The sequence below is a fragment of the Alnus glutinosa genome, chromosome 8 (assembly GCF_958979055.1).
Source record: "Alnus glutinosa chromosome 8, dhAlnGlut1.1, whole genome shotgun sequence".
In the NCBI taxonomy this organism is placed as follows: Eukaryota; Viridiplantae; Streptophyta; class Magnoliopsida; order Fagales; family Betulaceae; genus Alnus; species Alnus glutinosa.
The window spans coordinates 12,876,837-12,899,162 of record NC_084893.1 but is presented as its reverse complement, the minus strand read 5'-3'; the positions used below and the strand labels follow the sequence as shown (position 1 = coordinate 12,899,162).

Sequence of the window (22,326 nt, the reverse complement as noted above, 5' to 3'; positions counted from 1 at the left end):
TTGAAATCCCCCAGAAGGCCCACCCAAAGAGTTACCCAATTCAGAAAGAGAGGACCAAAAAACATTTCAGTTATGTAAAGAGTGAGGAGCATAAACACAATAAATCAGCCAAGAACTGAGCGGAGGATCAGAAATCACCAGGCAGGTGATGTGATTTTGATCAATACAAATAGGTTCCAAAGAGAAACCCGGCTTCCATGTCACAAAGAGACATCTTTTATGACCAACAGGAGGAAACTGCAACCAAGAAGAGAAACCCAAACAGAGAAGAGAATTCCAGTAACGCAAAGAAATCACCAAAGTTTCTGAGAGGAACAGGACATCAGGTCGAGTAAACCTGATAAGAGCACGTAAAATATGAATTGACGGGGCACAAGCCAAGCCCTGGCAATTCCAAGCCATAATCTTCATTGAGATGGTGGGGGCAAAGTTGAAATTGCCATCCTACTGAATTTGAGTCACCCCGCTACTTGGTAGAGTCGACCGGGGCTAGAAGACTTCATAATCAAGTGCAAAAACTAGACAAATCAGAGAACCCGAGAGAGGACGAAGCGGCGCAAGGAGACCAAAATACAGATCAGAGACCAAAAAACAGACCAAATCTGAAGATGGATGCACTAACCAAATCACCTCTACGGCCCTGTGTTGAAATATCCGGCAAAATACACTCCACCACCGGAGCTGATGAGTGCCAAATATTGTATATTTGGACCCATTAATTTGCATTAGTTGGACCTTTAGCTTTGTTATTTTCTAATGCTTTTGGTTAGTTTTTGTATTTTGTTATTTTACAGATCATGGAGAGAAAACGGTAATTTTTAAGTGAAAAAATGCAAAGTTTGGAAGTCAAAATCGGATTGGATCAAATTACAGGTTCTGCACAAGTTATAGTATTTTGATCATAACTTTCAACTCAAGTATCATATTAAAGTGAAATTAGCGGCGTTGGAAAGCTAATTCAAAATGCTACAAATCATTGTGAAATATAATTTTCCTAATTCGAAAGTCTCCTACATCATAAATTCCCCGCAATATAAGAGCGCGAATTTCCTTGTTCCTGGCGGCTGCAGACACTCCAAACCCTAGAATTCTTTTATCTTATTAGGGTTTTTGGGGGGGTAGAGGTGCCATTTTGAAAAATGGCCCTAAACCCTAGCGTTCTTTTCTCCTATTAGGGTTTAGACGGGTAGAGGTGCCATTTTGTAAAAGTTGAATTTAACCTAATCTTCTGCTATAAATACCCCCTGCTAGGCACCACTTAAGACACATCCCAACATTGTACATAGCAGCAGCTGGGTTCTTTGGCTTCAATTCTTTGTAAGTTTTTATTTTTATGTTTTTAATAAAATTTAGTATTTTCTTTTTAGTGATGAGTAGCTAATTTTTCAACTAGGGTTGATGATGAAACCTCACCTTTGATAATACTTTCATTCTTGTTATTTTATCTTATGCAACTCCGATATTTATCAAATTATTGTTCAAGTCCAATATTCAATTAATTGATTTATGTCTTTTGATTGAATGATTATTTATTAAAAAGTTGGATATTCAATGTATTTCAACCGATGGATACATCGAATGATTTGGTTGAAAGAGGATATCCATTGTGATTTGTTTGTCAAAACGGATACATTGGATGATTTGATTTCAATTGGGTATTCGTTGTGATTCGTTGTGATTCGTTATTAAGTTGGATTCATTGAATGATTTAACATAATTTTTACGGAACCTTGAACAATGAATATGTCTCAAGTGTTTATCGGGTGTATGAATAAAATACAAGAATGTGATATTTGATATGGTGAGGTGGATTCTAAAACCTTAGTGTTCTTTTTTTATTATTATTAATTGTTTTTAATTCAGTTTTTATTTAGTTTATTATTTTACATTATAAAATCCCAAAATTCGAAATTAGGTTAAAATAGAATTAGTTTAAATAGAGATTAATTTTTGCAACGCAATTCCCTGTGGATTCGACCTCGCACTTGCACACACACTATATTGCAAACGAATCGTGCGCTTGCGAGTTATAAAATTTGCACATCAGGAGTCTTCCCCCTTTGCCAAGGGACAGATCAGAGACAAACCCACTTGCCGAGAAGACCCAACTCGCACCTTTTGTTATTATTGCAGAGAAACCTAGAGAGGATGAAGGAAAATCCAACAAAACACCCTCCACCGGCAAACTCCCCCTTTACCGAAAAACAAAACACACAGACGACGACTTGCCAACCACAAACGCAAAGACACCAAATGATTCGTGCTTAGAGGGAACCGCCGAAGATCTGTAAATCACAAAACAGCAAGCACACACGGAAGCTCTGTAAATAGAGACACCAATTGATTCGCACTCAGAGAGAATCACCGAAGCTCTATAACTCTCAACTGAAACCTGAAAATACCAGAGGAAGGTAGGGGAGTTAGGGAAAAGCCCCAACAGAAAAACCTCACTAGGAGGTAGATAAGCCTCACTAGGAGGTGGGTAAGCCTCACTAGGAGGCTGGAAGGCCGTACAGGTTGGAAGAGGTGAAAGAGGGAAAAACTAAGGTTTTTCTTTCCTGGAGGCTTTTTCGTTCTCCTTTGTTTGTGCTTATACTTATTGATAAATCAAGACGAAATCTCACACTAATTAAATAGAGGACAGAAATGGAGTCCCACTCTGTTCCATCCAAACAATTTGTTAAAGAATTTACAGACAGCAGATGGGCTTATTAGAACACAAACTTGTACTTTCTTGAAAATAGTGCCTTAATGTCTGCACTCTATACTAACATGCAAGGAGGGTGCCAATACCTCATAGAAAAAATAAAATGAAAAATTCATTTTACAATCCAAGTAGCTCTAATATTATTATTATGCCTGGAATTGAAGAATATACAAAGTTTGAAAAACAAAAGAAAGAAAGACCAATTCTCACCTAACCTCTTTGATAATCTCATGGAGCATGGGTTTAGAAGCATTCGCTGGTGAATTCTCTGCATCACCCACTATGCTTGTACTTGCTGATGGGTTGTAATAGCTTGCATGGGTTCCTTTCTTTGCAACATCACTCATTACGGTCGTTACATCATCAAATTTCCAGTCAGTCAAATATCCAGGCCTTGTAGTTACAGAGCTCACTTCAATATCTCCTGAAAGCATTGCCACCACACGCGACATTGACGGCCGTAACGTTGGGGATGCTTGTGTGCACAAAAGAGATACTCCTATCATGCGTTTTACTTCTTCCTCATTGAACTCTGACAATGTGGAGTCCGTAAGATCAACTTCACTGTTATTTTCATGCAAGTGCCAAGCCTGAGAAGGATATGTGTTATCAGGCTTCAGAATATATTAGTATCACAAATTGTTACAATGAGTCAACTTTCTAAGGAATATACTAAAGAGGTAGTGGATGTGAGCAGTCCAGTCCAATTGTTTCAACGAGTCTTAACGGTTCAGAATATAGTACAAACCTGTTGGAAGTGAGTATTCTAATTGTTTCAATGAAGCAACTATATTTGCACCATATCTAGATAAATCCAGCCCATTTTCGAAACTCTTCCACAGACCCATTTTGTGATTCTAAGAAATCACTCTGTTTTAAGCACTCTTATGTAAAATGTGGTGTGGCATATGGATAACCGACACATCCAGATTGACATTTCATTATCAATGAAAGTTAGTGTAAACTTCATAAATCAGGATCCAAGTTTTAATCTTGTTTCAATATGTATAGGTGTGGATGGTCATGACTATCATTAACCTGCTACAGAACGATAAATGCTACTGGAACTTTTTGAAGTGGACTGAAAAATCCATCTCATTAGAAGACAGAAAACTATGTAAACATGGAGCACAAGAATATTGTTCATACCCATTCAAGAAGATAAACTTTGTCTTCCACCAAGCTTGAGTCAGAATTTGGCCTCCCGCTAACAATCTCTAGAGCCACGACACCAAAGGCAAACACATCAGCCTTCTCCGTAAGGTGCCCACGCACGGCGTACTCCGGTGCAAGATACCCACTACATCAGTAACAATCATATGCAAAATTTAGTAAAAGATAACTCATAAAAAAAGACAAAATAAAGGATTATATAGTTCAGAAAGACAAGGTGCCTAACTAAGCCTTATGATCTTACATAGTTCCTGCAACGCGGGTGCTTATGTGGGTCTTTTTATCATCATAAAGCTTGGCCAAGCCAAAGTCTGATATTTTGGGGATGAGATCAGAGTCAAGCAGGATATTACTGGCCTTAACATCTCTGTGTATAATTCGAAGTCGTGACTCCTCATGAAGGTATGCTAAACCTCTTGCTACACCCAAGCATATATCAAAACGTGTTGACCAGTCGAGATTCAAACTTCTTGTTCCTATAAAACTTTATCTGCTTAATAAATAACACTTACATACTCAAATACACACACACGCATATGCAAATATATATATATATATATATATATATATAGAGAGAGAGAGAGAGAGAGAGAGCAAGAGCAAAGACGCATTCACATACCAAATAACGCTTGATCAAGACTTCTATTCTCTAGAAACTCATAAACAAGTAGTCGTTGATCTCCCTCTATGCAACATCCGTACAATTTCACAAGGTTGCGGTGTTGCACAGCAGATATAGTAGCAATCTCAGTTATGAACTGGTTCTTTCCTTGGTGTGATGCTACAGATATTTGCTTCACAGCAATTACTCTCCCATCATCAAGTGTTCCCTATTTAGTACAAAGTATCAGAAAAAAAAAAAAAAAAAAAAAAAAAAAAAAAAAAAAAAAAAAAAAAAAAGAGAAAAAAAAAATTGTAATGGAAAATATTTTAAAAAACCATTAGTAGGATGATTTTGATCTATCAATGTAAATAGAAAATGATAGTGATGTAGGACAAGATTTTCATCTTGCTCCCGAAATGCCCTTATTACCGAGAGGGTCCGACTTAACATTGGAATTATGGTCAAACGGGCTTATTCACAGACAATTGTGACGTTGGCACCGAGTGGACATGAGGAAATCTATTTGCCGACAATGGAAGTACAAAAGGAAAAAGATGCCGAGGCCAAGATACCTCAAGGCCGAGACCGAAAGAGCATTTCGAGGCCGAGTCGACTTAAAGTGGCCGAGGCCCAAATATGGAATTTTTCGAGTCGACTCAAGATTCCGAGGCCAAGATATGTCAAGGCCGAGATGGAAATATCCTTTTGAGACCAAGACGACCAAAAGATCCGAGGCCGAGACAATTAGAATATTCCGAGATGGAAATCATATGCCGAGGGTGAGATGAGCAGAATATCCCGAATATCTTAATTAAGAAGATTGCCAAATAATAAAGATTTCAATATTGACGTTGCAAAAGATCTTCTGAGTTGTCAATTGTCATCAAGAGGAAACACCAAGAAGGAAATAAGAGATCATTGACAAATCTCCTGATGTAGGACAATCCGAGGAGGCGCCTCGGAAGGTTGACAATGTCATCTCGGCCAATATCCAAGACAGGGTTTCTGGATTGGCACATAGCCGAGATGTGTTGGGAGTTGTCTCGGTAAAAAGCCGAGATCCAATCTCGGCGAATAACCGAGACCCATCTCAGTCCCATTTGGCGAATAACCGAGACCTAGCTCAGTAAATCGAAGCAGAAGACTCCTGCGGAAAGATCAGCCGAGCGGATTTCCGGGAGAAGCAACCGCACGGATTTCCTTGAGGATTTTGTGCCATGCAGATTTCCTGGAAGATTTTGTGCTGATTTGACTTTCTATATTTTTCTTTTTTGTTAATTACCATAACGTGCTTTTCCTTAAATGAGGGGATTTCGTTGTCAATCAAATCTCCTTGATTAAGGAAGATTTGCTGACACTTTTATTATTGTTTATTTCCTTCACAAGCCTTTAGAGCTTCACTATAAATAGGGAGACAATGTAAGAAAAGGATCAATTATTATTGAATGGAAGTTTGTTTTTCCTCTTCAACTTGCGAGTTGAACGTTTGTGCTTGAGAACACAAATTCTCTTCACTTCTATCTGATGGCAAATGACGAAAACAACGGCGAAGAACGTGGAGTGCATGCCCTTTGGGCAGCCTATGATGCCCATGGATAGCGACTTTGTAATATTAACCGTATGATGCGGGAGATAGAACAAACCATCGCTGGACTTAGGTTGAACGGCAAGAGGCATCACTATCACAATCAGAATTGCGTCGACGAGATAACTCGTGGCCGACCGTTTGTTGATCGTGTTCCTACACCACAAGCTGTTACGTTTACCATGAAGAAGGAGTTGCGAGCGGCGCAGCAATTCACACCCTCACAAACATCCAGTTCAGCACCAAGGCCTGTAGTAGCCCATTCACCACCGCCTCAGCGACAATTATCGTCTGCCAACCGAGTGCCGGGAAGCAGAGGCAGCGGTCCCATCCCAACCAACCCCATTGAACCACCTCAAAGCACAAGCGTTGACGACGATAGCCCCACCTGCGCTCACCCAATACCGATTGCAGTGGAGGGGGTAGTGGTTCCTATCAAAGACAGCCCAGACATAGAAGAAAATTGTCAAGAGAAAGATGTTGGAAGAAGCATCGCAGGAAATAAAGATTGCCAAATAATAAAGATTCCGATATTGACATTGCAAAAGATCTTCTGAGTTGTCAACTGCCACCAAGAGAAAACACCAAGAAGGAAATAAGAGATCATTGACAAATCTCCTGATGTAGGACAATCCGAGCAGGCACCTCGGAAGGTTGACAATGTCATCTCAGACAATATCCAAGACGAGGTTTCTGGATCGGCACATAGCCGAGATGTGTTGGGAGTTGTCTCGGTAAAAAGCTGAGATCCAATCTCGGTGAATAACTGAGACCCATCTCGGTCCCATTTGGCAAATAACCAAGACCCAGCTTGATAAATCGAAGCAGAAGACTCCTGCGGAAGGATCAGCCGAGCTGATTTTCGGGAGAAGCAGCCGCATGGATTTCTTGGAGGATTTTGTGCCACGCGGATTTCCTGGAAGATTTTGTGCTGATTTGACTTTCTATATTTTTCCTTTTTGTTAATTACCATAACGTGATCGATGGTCCATGTACAATCTATGCAGAACCAAACCAGACAATATCCATTTATAGATAAAACTTATGAGGATAAAAGTCAAACATTGTAGTTGAAATTGTATGTTCAGTCTAATCGGTTTCAATTTAAGCCTCATACTTCAGAGGAGAAGTATCAGGCAGGGATGACAAGGTTACCCCATCTAAATGTTCTGCCAAGCATTAGATTGCTTTCATTTGGGCCTCAACTTCCATTTTTAAATTCAAAACTTGTTTCCAGAGTATTTTTTCCTCCTTTCATACACACAATACATCTAGCAAACTATAAATTACCAAAAAGATCAATCTATAGATCCCATTGCATAGATCAGGTAAAAAGCCATACAAAATGTCCAGAAAAGAACAAAACAAGAATGAACCCAGTATCTGATGCTCCTAGCAAAACTTAACGAAAAATCGTCCTGTGTGTTAATGATACTCAATTATTCAGTCAGAACCTCCTAATACCAGAACATTTTGAAAATATTATATTCTCACTCGATGTGATTCCTCAAAATTCTATGCATCAAATGTTATCAAATCTAACAAACATCGGCCAAATATGATTTTTCTTAAACATTCCATTTCAACAATCAAGAAAGAAGTTCCCAAACTTTACACCATCCATGAAAAAATTAAATTTCTGAAATAATCAGTTTAAAATTTCACTTTTTATATATCTATATATTTGCAATCCTTCACTCTCTATAAGTTTTTTCTATTAATCACTTATTTTTAATAGAAAATTCTAGCCAAATGAATTATAATGGCATATAATGGAACTCGTTTGAGCATAGAATGCTTTCTTCTTTTAGTATACTGAGTAAGAACAAGTTGCATTTAAGAGTCCTAATTCGATTGTAGCCCTAAAAAAGGAATAAAACCCATAATTTGGAGAATGTGTAACCAGACCAAAGAAAGCTAAAAAAAAAAAAAAAAAGTGTATAGGTTTTATAATATGGCAACTTATACAAGTTTGAATTTGGGAAAATGGCGTGAATCAGAAAAATAACTACAAAATCTGTTTCTTCATTTGATTAAGAACTTTGAATATCTTTCAACTTCAAAAGATAACCATAATTGAAAATCCATGTGTAGTAGAACTAGCAGAAGAAATAGGAAAGGGCTTATGGATATCATAGAACCGGAAACCCCTGCAATTGGGGATCCCTCCTCTTATCCTCTTTGGGCAAGGGAGCCCCTCTCACAATCTCCCTGTTATTGCCCTGCACACTCTTTTTGGGCAAGGAATAACAGGGAATCCAGATCCGGATATCGTATTATGGATCTTTAAACATTTTCGTATCACCTTATTTCTACAACAATTGCAATTTCTAGCATCTTCCCAATCGCAAGCACAAGATACCATGGTAAGGAGTGCATGCAATTTCCCAAAAAAGAAAGGCAGGAAATATAAGGAACAATAAATAAAAGAAAAGAAATGGTGAAAAGGTGATGTTGCAAGCTGTGCTTCATTACATCTTGGAAATTGCAATAGATATATAACAGCTCGAGAGTTATATCAGATAGTCAACTAAATTTTTGTCCACTGACATAGGTTCAACCACTTACCTTAAAGACAGGTCCAAATCCTCCCTCTCCAAGCTTATTAGCAGGACTAAATTCTTCTGTAGCTGTCTTTAGTTCAGCGTAGCTGAAAGTGAATGTTCTAACATCTATTCCCAAAAGCTCTGCAATTTCAACATAAACACAGGTTGATCTACTTATCAATTTGCTTAAGTGGTTTGTGAATGAAAATGTAACATAGTTTTCACATGTTAAATCGAGGTTGTCTCCTCTTGTTAAGCAATCATCATCAATGTGTTTTAGTCCAAAATGTTGTTGGACTGAAGATGGGAGATTCAGTAGCAAGAACATATATAGAAAGTTGTCTATAGAATGAGGCTTTATCGGAGAAGTGTTACGTGGCTACGTAACTTGGGATGAAGAACCAATAAAAAAAGGATAGATTTCGATAGATTTTTGGGTGATTCAAGGTACCCTGGACCTCTCAAGAACAAACATGAGTTTACTAATATAATTCTTTTCATACTTTCATTAATCAAGCAACAAGTTATATAGACTTACAACACCAAATAGAAACATAATTGCAAGACAACTCTTAGAGATAAGTATGGCATCTCCTAATCTCCTACATACTTCTAATACTATTCCAACACTTGGGATAAACCATATCCCTTATTCGCTTCTTAACCATAGACTCTAATTGTAAAGACCAAGAAAATAAATAGGGAATTTAGCAATTTAATAAATTATGTTTATTAAATAGATGAGATTAATAATAGATTTTAAGTGATTATGTTTATATAATTGAAAAATAAAGAGTTTAAGGTAAGGGGTAAAATGTAGTTAGTTTTAATGTGGGGGTTAAATAGCAATTAACAAATAAAAGAATTAAAGTGGAGGGGCATTTTAGTAATTTTCATATTTTTCTCCCTTATCCATTTTCTTTTCCTTTTCTTTTCTTTCTTTTCTTTTTGTTCTATTTCTCCTCGGTGGACAGCAGTCCACGACTGCTTGTTCTTCTTCTTTCTACTTCTCCTTCTCTGTTCTTCTTTTCTTCTTCGTTCTTTCTTCTTCTACCCGAGCAGTAGAGAGAGAATGAGAGAGAGATCGAGAGTTTGAGAGAGTGATGCTATCGGAGAGGGAGTACGAACCAGAGAAACCCAGAGACCCGTAGCAGACCCGAGCCGAGACCTGTGAGCCCGTGAAGCCGGTAGAACCCAATCGGCGTGCTGGGTCGTCGGAGGTCCGATTTTCTAGCGATTTCCGGTGGTTCCAGTGGATTTCCGGCGAAGACCCATTGAACCACGAAGACCCATAGCCCAAGAACTCCTCGAACCCGTGACCCGTGACCCACTGAACCTGAGAGGAGACCCGGTTCTCCATGGACTTTTTCTGGTGAGTTTTTCGGCGGTCCAGTGAGCTGATCTCCGGTGAGCCAGCGACCCGTAGACCCAGTGCAACCGCCGATCCGTGAGACCCGGAAGAGAGAACCCGAGCAACCCGACCCATGACCCGTTGAACCGTGTGGAAGACCCGGTTCTTCAAAGTGATTTCCGGCGGCTTTTCCGGCGGAATCAGTGGTGTTTTTCGGTGGATTTGCTATGAAAATCCTTGGGTAATTTCTTATAACCTATGATAATTTATTTTGGGAATTGATTTGATTATTTTGGAGTTAGGGTTTGATAATTTTGGGGCTTTACAGTTAATTTGATTTTTATAGTTCCTGTTTGTGGTTGGATCGGCTGAGCCGTGATTTTTGTGTTACTGTGATGTTGGGATCGCTGAGTATTGGCTGTGTATTGAGGCTGGTTGTGTGTCGGCAGTGGCTATGAGAGTGTGTGTGATTTTGGAGTTTTGGTGTTCTTGATCGGCCAGTGTGATGTGTGTGTTGAGATGGAGTATGGGATTGTTATGGGTGATGTGTGCTGGCCGTGTAGTGTTTTGAGCAGTGTTTTAGATTGATGTTGGTTGATTGAAGCTATATGTGGGTGTATGTATGTGGTTCTTGATGATTTTAGGTATGTCTTGATGATGGGTTATGATAACCGAATGAATGGTTGTTCTTCTTTGGGGTCTCGGCAGAATTAATGTTGGAATTTCTTTGGGGGCTTTTGATGCAATTTTAATGGGTGTATTTTGGTTAAATCAGAAATTGGGAGTTGGATTTATGGGTATGCGGTTGGAAGATATTATTGTTGATATTGATGGATATGTAGTTCTAGTTGTGATGAATTGTTATGGAATTGTAAGTTAATGAATATGTTAGCCTATGATTAATGCTCTATGGTAGGTTGTTGGTGCTTGATTGGAAAGTGATTTTGAAGGGTATTTAGATGGTAATTCAAATCTAGATTTGGGAATTGTAAATTGAGTATTATGCTTATGGAAGGGAGTTGAAGCTTTGATGGGTGTGTCTTTGTTGTTGTATTTCATGGATGAGTTTGATTTCTAGTTAAGTTGTGTTTCCTTGATGAAGCTTAGCTCTTGGTGGCAATTTATCTTAAGGAATTATGTTAGATTGTGTAATACAATTCTAGTCTTCATGTAAGTTGATGAGAATTGGTCTTGATATGTAAATGAGGATTTTGATGATATGTTGGATAAGGTTGATTCAATTAAGTTAGATTCTTTATTTTGATTTAATTGGATGCTTTGAGGACAATGGATTGTCAATTAGTAATTAAAGTCCTCATCTTGGTACTAAGTGAGAAATGAGAAATAAGATAAGGAAAATAAGTAGGTTGTAATTAATGCATTTAGATCCTATAATCTAAATTACTGGGATGGTTAGAAACCGATAAAGATAAAGTATATTAGTAGTTATAAATCTAGAGCCTAAGGTTAATAAGGGGGACAACAATGGAAACATAAATGTCGAGAAGTTATAGATTGCCCAAATAACCCTAAGTTAATATGTATAAGCTAATAGACTTATAGAACATATAAATGTGGTATAAATCAATTATGTAGCAACCTAGCAACTAATTCACCTACCTATATACACATAGCATTTATGTGTACTAATAGATTAGGTATAAGCTTGTTAATCATTGCATGTATATATATATATATATCTATATACATACATACATAGACATATACGTGAATATGAGTCCGGTAAATAATGATAAGTTAGTACATAAGCAACAAGCTATAAAAAGATTAACAATAATGACAATATGGTGTAAATATAATAAGAAGACAAATAAAATAGTAAATGCGTTTTAAAGATTAAAGTGAGATATAATATAAACCTAAACCTAAATGTTAACCCAATAGTAGTTAAAGGTGGCGAATTAGCTTTATACGCGGGTTATATGACGTGTGAGCATGCGGGTAGTTAGGATGTCATAGAGTATGGGATTCAATAGTGTAGTCTAACGATACCAATGTTTGCAGGATCATGTTCGGATTGGAAACTTTAATTGGTTCTCCAATGTAGAGTCCAAGTGACTAGAGTCCAAGGAGTGTTCGAGTTGGAGTCCAATGCAGCCAAGGTGGGTATTCCACTCACTGAGAAAATATGTATTTTTATATGTATTGGATTGATAAAAATATATATATTGTTTATGAAACCGAACCAACCAAATGATGAAATGTATATGCTTTGAGATGATTTATTAGTTTCGATTATGTTTAAACTATATCAATGATGTTTAAGAGATAGTGTATGAGTGAAAAGTATTGAATAGATTTAAAGTGTTAAGTTCTGCGGTTGAGATTTAAATTATGCAAATTGTTTGAGAACATGTCATGTTGAAACTGCGTAGATTTGATAAATAAACTAAGTTTTGAATGATTTCAAAGTGTTGGGTAAAATGCTGGATTTGTTTAGTTTTAAAAGGGCGTGATTTAACAACTGCATGATTTCAGCGTGACACAGTAGTGAAATATATACTGGTCAAGCACGGAACATTGAGCATGTAGTATAGAGCATACATACCAACAGTATCAGTATATCAGCAGCATAATAGTATCAGCAGCATAACAGTATCAGCAGCATTATTAGCCCCAGTTCATGCATAGCATATATAGCATTGTTTTGTGAGAGATGTTTTTATGTTATGAGTAGTTTTGCTAGACGTATTAGTATGCATAAGAGTCTTCATGAAAAAGATCTTATGTATATTTTTATCGGATGGTCACATGTGTTAATAGCATACATTGAACTTGAAAGTACATGGATACATGACTACCCAGGTGCGAGTAATGGCATGTGTATGAGTAGGAAGGTTGACTGTTCTTGTTCATCAGGAAAGACGTGTTAGCATGATTGAGTTTAACTCTAGTGCTCTCATGATCTACTGACGTCAAGGCACGAAGCTGGAATACGATTAGAGATGGTGTTGCGAGTGTTTTGTTGAAGGATGTTATCCTAGTACGGAAAAGTAAGATGCCATGTTCTTTGCTTAAGACCTATGTGTATACGTGATATCTGTGATGGAGTGATCGTGTGCACATATGTCCAAGCGACCGGTGAAAAGTATTATTATAGAGGGGTCTATATGTAGAAACTTCCAAGGAGGGATGTCTGGAACTTCTACATGTTTTCACAGCTATATAGTATGTTTTAAATGATTTCTGAATAGTCGGTGTTTGCTACATTAGCTGTTGGTAAATTGTGGCTAATATAGTGCTCGCACGACTAAAAATAAAATAAGAGTTGGTTCTTTGTGAAAACTCAGTTAGTCTTATACCACTGAGGTCTTAGTATGAGGTATACTAAGGCGGTGAACTCATTATTTCACCTATGCGGATGTGGATACCACCACAACCGTGTAGATGATGTTTCTTTGGCTGCAGGTACTTCGGTATAGTCGATGGGTCGGTAGCAGTGTGCTTGGGATATTATGACTGAAGCTCGCCGCGATAGTTGTAATTGTCGGACCACGGGTTGTCCACTATTTTATAGGTTTGGTATGGCTTGTGACGTTTGTGTCACTTATTCTTTGTTAAGCCATTATTGTTATAGTGTTAATAAGACTCAAACAGATAGATGTTAAATGGCTCTTTGTTGTAATTAACTTGTGATAGAAGTATAAGTTGTAATTTCCGCTATTCAGATTTATGTTTTCCGCTGCATAGATAGATGTATGTTATACTCTGATTATCAGGTACATGTTATGGGGCATGTGCCATATGTTGGCTGAGCGACACATAGTCGTGCCACTGCGATGACTCGTTTTATGTTTGTATATAAAAAAAAAAAAAAAAAAAAAAAAAAAAAAAAAAACGGGTCGTCACACTAATAGACAGATAACAACTAAATAACAAAGATAGAAAATAAGTGAGACTCTTGTTCTCATCCTTTGCTCGTATATCTGGTACGTAACAAAAAGTAACTTACATTTTTCCCTACTCTTTTCTGATATGTATGTGTGTGTCTGTATTATTTAGCAGACATATAGAAGAGGTTTTGGTAAAATTTCCTTGACGTAGCTGTTGTCATAAACATGATATGATACACTGCATTTTGTACTTAACACAATATGCAGCACGCAGAGGCCACCTCACTAATAAATAAATAATATAAACTCACACATAGGCAAAAGTTCCATATTTCTAATATGTAGACTAAAAATGAATGAAGTTCGACAACTAGCATAGACGTACAATATGATTTTTGACTTACCCGCATCATCATTGGTTGGAAGCTGTTTTCTTCTTTGAACAATATAGAAAAGCACAAAAATAGATAGAAAGCTTAAAACTCCAGCACCAACAACGACACCTACGATCAGACCAGTCCTATTCTTCTTGTTGCTTGGAGGTTTGTTACTAACCCTGGGTGTAAAATCTATACAAAAAGCAAGGCCATCAATAACAATGGTACTAGTGTGTGAGGAAAGCAGTTCATTTGTGGATTGATAATTGGCATGCTTCTGGTGCTTTGGTGGAGAAATATGGTTACAGAATTGTGTATGACGCTCAGAGCAGTTTGGATGCTAGGGTGGAGACGGTCCTTAGAAATGGCAATTGGTGCTGGAAACCTGCTCGTTCCGACCATCTTGTGGAGATTCAAAGTAGACTTCCTGAAGTCCGGCTTGGTGTTTTTGATAATCCTATATGGAAAGCAGTTCTTAATCCTCTGAATTGCAACTACAATTTTTGCACCATATTACCTGGGGTAGCACTGATGGCTGAAATAGAAGGTCCATAAGTACCTTGACTAGGTATGCAGCAAGTTCCTTTCCCAGCCCAAAAGAGATGGACTTCAAGGTAGTTTTCTGATACCTGGACCTGAAATACCTTTGAAACGGGTTGCTTAGAGACTCCACCAGCCTCCCTTCGTATGTCAAAATCCTTTGAAAAAAGATTCCCCTGGAATAAACAAAGTCAAACCTTAAAAAAAAAACACAAATGATGTCAATATCCATCATAATCGAGGTAATTTATTGATTGATGTATAAGACGGTCACTAAATTTGTTAAGACAACTTTTTTCTTCTTTTTTTTTTTTTTTCTTTTTTTGGTTGAGAAATATCCATCATGATCTCTTAAAATTGGCATTCTACTAATAGATTTTCTTAACTATTGATGACGATTTTGTTATATCAGTATTTATCACTTATCATAAAAAATAAAAAATTAATGCTTATCGAAAGAAAAATAATATATATTGGGTTGAAAGAACTTAGAAGGTAATGAAAAATGATTTCAAAAGACAACAGTTTGATTCTAAAACAATTCAATAATATGATAAGACCTGGATATAAATATCGAAGACACGCCTCCCAAGACTTTGCCACGTGGAATCGTTTGGAAAAGCTGTTTCTACAAACTGGAGCCTTACAGTGTAGTTCCCGTTCTCATGCCCCAAGCCATAGTACCTTAATGATGAAGCAGAGTCGAGCTGTCTGGAACAGCTCTGAGTCTATACTTGTGAATTGAGATGGCGAAGTACTTATGTACTGAGGACTATTGCTCCCAGTGAAATATCCAACATTGCTGACAGCCCACCTTTCTTCGTTGGTCACATAATACGTGGCTGGACCAAGTGTCTCGTTATCCCTCTCATAGACAATCCCATCAGAAGACGTAATCTGAGGACCACCACACTTAATGCCAAAGTTATAATCTGAAATCCAATACAAAAGAAGCACTTAATCAATGTGTAAGCTTAGAACAGGTGATTGAATGTACAAGGTTGGATCGTGTATATCTTGATGTGTTCATAAGCATGTTATGCATTTCAACACTGGATATGGTTGAAGTTAGAAGCCTACTTCAAGTCTACTAGTCCTTTACTATGAAACTAAAATGTTAGGTGTAAAATTATTCAGTTCATCTTTTAAGTTCAATTCTTTTTTTTTTTTTTTTTTTTTTTTGTTAGTAATGCTCCGTTTGTTTCGGCGTAAAATGATTTTCTGGAAAATGATTTTGGCATTTTCCAGTGTTTGGTAGGAGCGAAAATAATAGTTAACCAGAAAATGATTTCTGTTTGACCGAAAACCCTTAGTAAATTTCGGAAAATGATTTACGCTTTTAAAAAGCGTAAATCATTTTCCGAAGACGCCAGACGCATTCAACTCCTATTAAACGACACAGTCGACCTTCACTTCAAGCAGTCGACCATCACCGAAATCTTGCCAGTATCGAAATCCGACAGCGTCCGATCTATGTCCCTTCCAGAAAAATGACTTCCCTGAAATCATTTTACGACGGAAACCATTTTACGTCGAAACAAACGGAGCATAAATTATTTGTGATGCATAATTGCAAATGTTAGCCCTTTAAAAAGATGTCCAGTCCAATTTTCATAACTATTTAAAGGTTAGGAATGCTTCCTAATTGTACTGTATCAATATCAATGTTTGGTGAAAATTTGAAGATGGGGTCACTTGTATTCTCCTTAGAAACACCATCCTAGAGTATGCTTTTAACTGTACTTACATATTCCAAGGCCTCGATTGCAAGGAAAGCTCCGTTGTAGGCATTTCAATCCTGAAGGCAAACCACTAAAGCAGAAGGAAATGAACTTAGACAAAGAATATTGCATTTAATGTTGCACATGAAATGCAAATTATAAGCAGCTATATCTGATTCATACAAAATATTTTTATTGGGATTAAGTTTAACTCCTGAAAAGAGAAATGCTCCCTTGGCGATATGCAAATAAGCATTCTCCTAATAATACTAACTCATGATATCCCTATGATGAAAGAGGGTTCTTTGAATGGGATGTGTGTTTGGTTGTCTAATGCAAGATAGACTAGATAATAATTGCAATCACTACAAGTAACTAAGATATTGAAATCGATTCCACAGGACAGAAAATTTTTCCATGAAGAGGAAATGTTAATATTTAGGAAGAATTGATTTTATATTTGTTGTTAAATCTAACCTTATCTTTTCTTTTTTCTTTTTTTTTTTTAAAGTTAGAAATGACGCCACAGAGTACAGTTTCCTATATTTTCCATGTACTCAATTGGGATTTGATAGTCCCCCTTGCTAGGTATCAAATTGCCTAAATGCTCTAGATTAGTTCCCATCCCAATGTCCTGTATTAGAAGAACACAGATTAGATGCTCAGGCAGGACAGACATTTGACCGTACGAATCTCATTAAGATGACATAACCTGGCTTGACCCCTTCTAATTAATAAAATGAATTCTTCATTTTGCATATTTTGGTACCTGATGACTAGTTAGCTGTTGGAGTTTGTGACGGAATCTCCCCCAACAGATCTAAGTTTGAAACAGTGTAGATATAGGTACAAATATTTAGGTATCACATATTTTTTCTCCTGGCCTTCTAGTTATCCAATATTTTTTTTGATTAGGGTATCCAAGTTATCCAATATTTAATAGCATTGGTTTGGCTATCACAAAGGTAAAGGGAAAAAAAAAAAACGCATAACAATCTTAAGCATGAGATTGTTCTAACATATAGAACAATAGTAGTGGCATGGGGAAGATTAGGGATGAAGTGATTTATTTATCTGTAAGCTTAACTAAGCTTAATAGACCAGTTTGGCTTCTCTCCATCGGTTACTTCCTTACCTTGCCATGTGACGCTCCCACTCCAATAACAACCCCCAGTGGTCCACTCCTTTTCATGGACATGTTAAGTAATTTACATGCTAGACAACAGCTAATTAGTTTCTATTTATAATTTAATGCTAGTAAAACATCATAATAATCAGAAGAAAAGAGTTAACGATGATATGTGCCCCACAGAAAAAATTAAAATATGAAAAATTTGTTCCAAAATGTACGCGAGGACAAATTAGCATGTCGAGAGCCTCATGATTTATCAGTTTCGAACACCCTCATGGCCATAATTGACAACTTAAGTAGTTTACAAGAGCCATATTACAATGAGAACAATAACATTTATACCTGGATTGGAAACAACAATTTTGTTTTGTTCCAGATTCATCTTGGCAAAAAATTCAACCACTAAAAGTAGAAAATATAATATGGAAAGATTTACCTGCTGTTTGAACTTTCTATTGTGAAGTTGTTGGAAACTACATTGCTGCATATATAATCTAAATGTCAGTTTCATCATCAGTGAAAGCAGATTATGCAAGCCCATATGAAAAATTCAAGATTTTGTACGATTGTTAATAAAAAAAATGTTATTCGAGAGTAGCAGTTTATAAATATTGGAAAAAAAAAATAGAAAAATAGATAATATTCAAATATAATAGACACACTATCAAGTAAACAAAAACATACAGTTGTAAATTTTGTTCGCTGATCCAAGAAGGAAAGTTTCCCACTAAATTATTGTACGACAAATCACTGCAAGCATAACATTACAAGGATGTTAGGTACATGCTCCATCCAATCAGTAAACAATGCCATGAACAGTAGTAATTAGGCATTAGCCAAGTGACATTAATGCATTGGAATAAACTTTTGACCCCTCAATTTCAAATTCAAAACCACTATTTTCGATTTTTCCTCATAATGCCACATTTGTTTATGCTATTAGCTAAATCCATATATCTAGATAAAGTTGTGATAGTTCAAATAGGTAAATACAAGAGTTTCAAATAGGGAAAATCCTATTAAGAGTTTCAAGTTTTTAGTTGAAATGACTCTGCATTCTCTCCTATAATAAAATTTTGAAATACTAAAATTAAGCCAATACAAATCAATGTAGTTGTGATCAGAATTTACTCTATAATTTCTTTCAGAAAAACTAAAAATCCAAAAAAGAAAAAGGAAACACTTAATCATTTAGAGTAAACAGTAATTTATTGCATGGAGATCAAAACTTGTATTAACTTGAGTGCAGCATCTAGATTTATGATCTCCCAATGTAAAAACACCTTCTCCAATATGATTGGTATATCTCACTATAATCTTGTGAATGCACTTACATGTTGAGAAGTTTTGCACTTTTGTTTGCAGGCATTGCGCCATTTAACTTATTATTTCCAAGAAACCTGATAATGAAGGAAACAATACATGCTTCAATATAAAAAGGAGTTTGTTGGGATGTATACTGTGCAGCTAAGCAAATGAGGGATATTACAAGTAAGAGAGCAAACTCAAATTGAAAAGGGAGTCCGGAATCTGCCCTGTTATATTGTTGAAGCTCAAATCCCTGGAAAGATATATAATAATGTCACATGGACTGCTACAACAGTAACTATCACATGGTTGTGAGATATATAAAACCAGTTATCTATAAGAAGTAATTAACACTTATGATCTTCATGCAACTGGAATGGATAAAATTTAAGCCTTATGCATCATCTAAACGATATAGAAGGAACAAGAAGAGGACGGAGAAAAGATAAATGAAGATGAAAAGAAATCGGATGAGTTTGATATACTATGCAGTGGTCCTAAGTCGATTACAAATAGGGTAAGTTCAGATTTTTTAAGCTGGGAGAAATAACCTGATAATTATGTCAAAACTTGAAAAGTCTTTAGATTTTAGTGCAGCAATCATTACAAATTTCTTTTTTCGGGTTGAGTTGGTCCAATCTAACAAATAAAAGAGAGGTTCCTGCTTTCATAGCTTTGGATACAATTAAAATTCAATCTAACACGGTACAAGCCCTGCAGGTATCTAAAGGGTTACCAACCAATGGCTATTACTTACAGCTGTGTCAATTTTTGGTATTCTCCAATATTGGATGGAATTGAATCAGAAATGTTATTGTTCCTCAGCACTCTGCAATGCATGTAAGTAAAGTGTTATACCATATTCAGGAAGAGCAACAAAGAAGGGAAGAAAACATATATATTCATCTTTAGGAATTTCTGAATCTTAGCCTCTATGATGTTGCCTCACAAGATACTTAGAGACTTCATATCCTTTATTAATGCCAGTGAAGAGCTCCCATTAGACAACTCACTTATTCTCCTACAGTAATACAAGACATGAAATTGTTAAGATCTGCAAAATGGAAAAAATAAAAAAATATATATACAATAAAAATAAAAAGTTCACTAAAAGATGTAGACACTCACAACTCAGTCAGAGAAGTCAAATTGGAAAGCGTTGAGGGTATTGGACCTTGGAAAGAGTTTCCTTGAAGCCTCCTAAAATAGAATTTGGGAGTACTTAATCATAAATTGTGAATAATGCATCTTTTATGTAGAATAAACAAGTAAAGATCAAAATTTGCTCAATCTTAAGTCTTATAACAGTAATGTTTCTTATTGACATTGTGGTGTAATGAATGCTTGAGCCTTGTCAAGGATGATTAAACAAAGACAAAAAATGATAAGGCTAACAATATCGTCTTACAAGACAGAAAGCTTTGACCAATTCCCTATGAAGTCAGGTATCCTGCCTGTGAGTTCAGTGTCTAATGCCCACCTGATACCAAAAGAAGTATTTCCTCAGACAATTCAATTGCAACTTTTGTTTTTATATTTAACCACATGTACATTTTAGAAAGTTTTCAATTGGAAAAAAAAGACATGAATTTCTTACACGGTTTGGAGGTTTCGCAATTTAGCAAATGTGGAAGGAATCTCACCATTAACTCCAGAACTATCAAAGTAGCTGTCAAGGGAAACAACTTACATGAATCTACTGATAACAGCCTATTCTCAGCTCATATGAAAGTTTAAGTAATATTAGATAATGGATTTAACAACCAAAAGAAAGGTTGCAAGCTATCTTAAGAAAAAAAGATAAAAGTCTTGCATATGCAAAATGTTTAATATGGCATATTATCACATTGGCTGTCACAAAGTTCTCATAATCTTAAGCCTCAGAGTAGTAACTTTATTATAACCATTAGCAGTCTTCATCACCTGCAACAAATTGCAATCTAATGGTTTTGCGGACTGACAGTGAAAAAAGAAGTTTAGCATTGTACTAGAACTTACATTTGTTATAGTTTCACTAAATTCCCAAGCTCAGATGGCAAAGTGCCCGAGAAATTGTTTGATGAAAATGACCTGGAAATTTAACAAGTGAAACAATAAATGAATTATAAGCGAAGGATTTTATTCTCTTTAGGGTCAGATAATCAAGATCAGGTATATGGAATGCAGAAGCAACAGAACAGACATGCTATTTTGTGCAAACACCTCTTTAAACCTACTACCATATAAAGATAAAGGCAACAGGAAGAAATGAGTCTCATTTTAAGAAGATCACCAATATCTGTAGAAAAGCAACAACACCAAGACGCCACATAGATGAATTAGGAAATTGACAATGAGCATGACTTACAATGATAATAAATTGGTAAGTTCTCCAAGTTCCTTTGGAAGTTCCTCTGATAATGCATTAATGCCAACACTCCTAATGCGTTAAACATCAGAAAAACAGGAAAGGTTAAATAATATTAATGTACTATGTCCTAGGAGTTTCAAATGAAAGTAAGATGAGCTTACAGGTATTGCATGCCAGTTAGATTGCGGATGGATGCGGACAGGTTACCTGTCAAGTAATTTTGGCCCAAATTCCTGTAAGAAATGGAGGAAACTTAGCTTATTTCACAGTGCCCAATGCAAATGGACCATTGTGGAAAACTAGCACAACACATCTAGCATAAATTTCAATTCGTTGATATTGTGCACCACAAATTCAAGGTCTAATTTCAATCCTAGCTTACATGAGAAAGAAGGAAACCAAAACTCATACAAAACCCAAGTAAACAAACATATAAAGAAGAAACCATACAGATTGGTGAGGAAAGTCAGAGTCCATAGCTCTTCTGGGATTACACCGACAACATTCAAGGCATAAACCTTCCTGCAAAGAAAATAAAATTCCAAAAACAAGCAATCAAAAAAATGGAAGATTCATACGTGCAAGATGTTCAAGATACTTTGAAGTGTAAGGTGTCTGCCATTACATAAATTATCTGTCGGTCACTTAACATAATTTTACTGAACTTTTCAATGCTATTTAAAACCAAAAAGTGGATTATCATATGGAAGGATTGCACTTCATTTTTGTATTGAAATTGCTCGCATTTGATGTGAATTTAATTTGTTGAAATTCAAAATTGTAAGTTTAATCTAAGGTGGTAGATGAATGCCTACTCAAGAATATTAGTAACTATTGTGACAGCAAAAAGTTTTGGTACTAGATTATTATAAAAAAAATAAAATTTTGGATGACCACCTAGTAGAGAAGAGGGAAAAGAAATAAATTAACCACACTCAAAAGAAATTATTTACGTAGTTCAGCATAAAAATCTACTTCCACAAGAAAAAAAAAATTAAAAAAAAAAGGGGAAAAATTACACTAATAAAGGATGCAATATAAGAGGTGATGAGAAATGCTCAAACTTAAGTCCCAATAT

General features: G+C 36.3%; 1 long non-coding RNA gene and 1 pseudogene across 1 annotated transcript; one reads left to right on the top strand and one right to left on the bottom strand.

The window, feature by feature from the left end:
• Nucleotides 1-2,745: 2,745 nt before the first annotated feature.
• On the bottom strand, nucleotides 2,746-21,303 carry LOC133876133 (probable LRR receptor-like serine/threonine-protein kinase At1g56140; annotated as a pseudogene).
• On the top strand, nucleotides 9,589-13,654 carry LOC133874762 (uncharacterized). Its single transcript, XR_009901372.1, has 3 exons — nucleotides 9,589-10,207; nucleotides 11,992-12,089; nucleotides 13,375-13,654. It is a non-coding gene; the product is annotated as an uncharacterized LOC133874762 (long non-coding RNA).
• Nucleotides 21,304-22,326: the final 1,023 nt, after the last annotated feature.